Source organism: Otolemur garnettii, unplaced genomic scaffold, assembly GCF_000181295.1.
Source record: "Otolemur garnettii isolate 467f Iridium unplaced genomic scaffold, OtoGar3 scaffold00003, whole genome shotgun sequence".
Taxonomy (NCBI): Eukaryota; Metazoa; Chordata; class Mammalia; order Primates; family Galagidae; genus Otolemur; species Otolemur garnettii.
Window position 1 is genome coordinate 45,044,422 of NW_003852398.1, and position 4,420 is coordinate 45,048,841.

Sequence of the window (4,420 nt, forward strand, 5' to 3'; positions counted from 1 at the left end):
CCAAAATGAAGCCAGGGAGAAGATGGTGGGACACTGCTGCTCATTTCAGTAGGAGTCGTGGAAAGGGAGCTGCTGTGAGAGGTCAGAGCATCTGTAATGGCCTTAAGGCGCCCTTCTGCTCTGCTGAGTCAGCAGAACAGCTGGTGTTTCCACTGGAAATATTGTCCTTGTTTTCTGAATCCATCTAGTCTGCAAACTGTGTGTTAAGAATTGAGGAGAGACTCACATTTTGTTTCAGAAAGACAAAAAGAGTATTGATAATGTGGAGTTGGAAGGACTTTTTAAAACACAAAAAGGAAAAACATTTTATTGTGGCTTACTTAAGATAGAAGAAAACGTACATATTCAAAGTGCACACTTGGTAAGTTGTGACACATGCATGCATAGATCTGTGGCACCAGCGTCAAGATAGCGAACACTGTCCCTAAAAGTTTCACTGTACTCAGAGTCCTTCCCTCTCACTCCCACCTCCATTCTCAGGCAACCACTGGCTTATTTCTGTCATTGGACATGAAATTGCCTCCTCTAAAATTTATATACATGGACTCACACAGTGTGGACTCTTTTGTAGGGGAGGTGATGGTCAGGCTTCTTGCACACAGCATTATTATCCTGAAGCATGCGTTACTAGTTCATTAGACTTCATTGCTTAACGGGATAAGCGGATATGTCACAGTTTGTTTATCCATTCACATGTGGATGAAAATCCGAACTTCCTTCACTTTTGATTATTACAAATACAGCTACCATAAACATTTATGTATAATTCTTTGTACAGACACAACTTCCACTTTTTCTAGGGTGACTTTCAAACTATTTTCCAAACTGGTTACCATTTTACATTCCTGTATTCATTAAAATAAATTACATTTATGGGCATTTATGGGATATAAATTTATCCTCATATACAAAGATTCTGCACCAAGAGGTATTATAAACCATAAAAAACATTAATTATGACATTTTATGTGAGTAGGCTTATTTTAATTCTGAATAAATATTAAAGTTCAATGCAATTGCTATAGAAATATTCCTTATTTGACTACTTTTCAGTTTTGAAAATTTTCCCAGTCTGTATGGTTTGTCAAATGTTTTACATATAAAAGGTGCTCCGTATCATATGTCATTAGCAAAATGTCATGAAAACAATGAGATACAACTCCTTGACTATTAGAATGACCAAACCCCAGAATCCTTACAACACCAAATGCTGGTGAGAATGTGGCGGGAGCAACAGGAACTCACATTCATTTCTGGGGAGCATGAGAAATGGGACAGCCATTTTGGAAGACACTTTGGCATTCTCTTACAAAAGTGAATATGCTCCCTCTATACAACCCAGAAATCACACTCTTTGATGCTTATCCAAAGGACTTAAAAGGTTAAAAACGTATCTCCATGCAAAAACCTGCATGCCAATGTTTATAGCAGCTTTATTCATAATTGCCCCAAATTTGAAAACACCAAGATGGTCTTTAGTTAGGTGGATGAATAAATCAACTACAGTACACTCAGACAATAGAGTATTATTCAGCTCTAATAAAGTATGAGCTATTAATCCTTGAAAAAATATGGAGGAAACTTAAATGCATGTTACTAAGTGTAAGAAGCCAATCTGAAAGGCAACGTACTGTATGACTCCAACTGTGGGCTGTGGGGCATTCTGGAAGAGGCAAAACTATGGAGGTAGTAAATACAAAGTAGTGTTTTCTAGGGAGTTAGGGGAGGGAGGGATGGATAGGTGGAGTACAGAGGATTTTTAGGGCACTCAAAGTACTATGTATGATATGATGGATAGATACCATTATACATTTGTCCAAGCCCATGGAATGTATTCAACACTGAGAGAAAACTAATGTAAACTGTGGACTTTGGGTGATAATGAGGTGTCAGTTCAGGTTCATCAGTTATAATAAATGTTTCACTCTGGAGGGAGATGTTAATAACAGGTGAGGCTATGCATGTGTGGGGCAGGGGTAGCCCTTCTATCTGTGTGCCTTGTTCTCAGTTCTTCTGGAAACTAACACTTCTCTAAAAATTTGAGGTCTTAAAAACAAGAATTATGGATAAATGGCAGATTTTTATAAAATTTCCAAGTTAAAACAACTTCTGGCTTTTGTGATGTCTGAGTTGTCAGCCTTTTGAAATATGTGATCTGTTGTGATTTCCCTTATCTAAATAAGTATTTCAATTTTTGTAAAAAAAATAAATGTTTAAAGAATGTAGTACAGGAAGGATAACCTTTAAATTAGAAACAATTGCTATCATTCCACTGACATTTTATATTATTTCCTAGAGTGTCTGTAAGATATTTTCATTTTGTATGTCTTCAGTAGCCACTGGGAGTGGTCTGTTAATTGGCAAGGGAAGAGACAGTGTGTCAAAGTGAATGCAATGTGACCTTTAGACAACAGCCCTGGATTTTATCCTCAGCTCTTTATTCATCCTGATGACCTTGGGAGATTATTTGATCTCTCTTCACCTCTGTTTCTTTTCATTTTTCCCCAGCTTTATTAAGGTCTGATTGACAAATTAATGTTGTATATATTTAAAGTGCATAACATAATGCTTTGAGATATAAACATATATATAATACACACATATATGTATATACGTATGATTAAATCAGGCCAGTCAACACAGCCGTCATCTAAAATACTTATCTTTTTTTGTTATGAGAAACAAAAGACCCACCCTCTTAGCAATTTTCAAGTAGACAGCACCTCATTATGAACTGTAGTTCCCATGCTGTACAGTTTCCAGACCTTATTTATCAGGTCTAAAGGAAACTTCATACCCTTCAGCCATCCTTGCCTTACTCCCCTGGTCTCCTTCCCCAGGCCCTTGCAACCACCTCTCTAAGCTTTGCTTCTGGGAGTTAGGCTTTTCTAGAGTCCACGTAGAAGTGAGATTTTGAAATATTTGTCTTTCAGTGCCTGGCTTATTTCACTTAACATAATGTCCAGCAGATTTATCCATGCTGTCAAAATGGCAGGATTTTCTTCTTTTTGAAACCTAAATAGTATTCCATGGTGTATATATTTACTGCATTTGCTTTAGTCATTTATCCTTTCATGGACACTGAGGTAGATTCCAAATCTTGGCCATTGGGAACAGTGCGGCTGTAAGCATGGGAGAGTAGACACATCTCCAACACACTGTGTCCAGCTCCTTTAGGTAAGTACACAGCAGTGGGGTGGCTGGATTGTGTGGTAATGCTATTTCTAACTTTTGGACAAATATTCATGTTGTTTTCCTTATTATCCTAATTTACATTTCCACCAAATTCCCTTTCTACCACATTCTTTTATTATTTTTTTTATTTCAGGTTAATATGAGGGTACAAATGTTTAGGTCACATTGTTTTCAATTCTAAGGTAAAGGTTAAGTTGTAGTTGAGCCCTTTGCCCGGGAGGTGTGCTGAACACCCTTACGCTGTGCACACTAGGTGAGATCTCACCACTGCCCCCCTCCTCCCTCTCCGTCTCCCCTCCTTCTTGCTAGCTGATACTTGTGTTTTGTCTTTCATGGGGGCGTATAGTTGTTTATACATTGTTTTCATATTAGTATTGAATACATTGGGTACTTTTTCTTCCATTCTTGAGGTATTTTACTAAGAAGAATGTGGAATGTGGGGCTACTGAGACTGGATTGTCCCCAGATTCCCTTGGGTAGGTTTGGTGCTGAAGATCATGGCAAGTCCAGTGCTCATTTCACTCTCCATCCCCTCCATGGAAAGTAACTTTCACCGTGTTGTGCTGCTGGGGGTTGGGGGTGGTAGGACATGGATAATGTCAACCTGTCTTTCCTTCTCTCCTCAATGTATTTTTTTCTTACTTCTATGCTAGATCTAGGTACTGTACTCTCTCACCTGGATTTCTCAGACCTTGTAAAGATGTTTTTGTGCATGGATTGTTGTTCAAATTTGTGTTTCTGCGAGGGAACATGTGCTAAAAATTTCTGTTCTGGCATTTTTGGGGCAATACTCATCCCAAGGTCTATTTCATTGGCTTTTGTAACAAATAAATCATATACTGTATACAAAGCAATGAAGATTTACATTCATTGGGAACAATTATACAGAGAATGGCTTGGGATTTTTAGATTGTGAGATACTCTCTGCTGTGACCCAGAGTAGATGAGTTTGGTGCAAACTTAAAATATGTTTTAGAGAGAATATCTGTCTTTGTCTCTCTCTTCCTCCCTCTCCCTCTTTCCCTTCATTTCTCCTTCATTTCACCTCTCTGCACTCTACACAGCAAACACTGAAATTTTGTTTTTAAGCTATTAATGGATAAATGGATGGATATAATTGATTTGGGCTAGTTTCAAAATTAGCTTTGAAATTAGTTTCAAAATTATAGTTTTGTTATCAGGTAACTGAATACTTTTGATTTTGATTTTAAAATGTGTAGGAAGC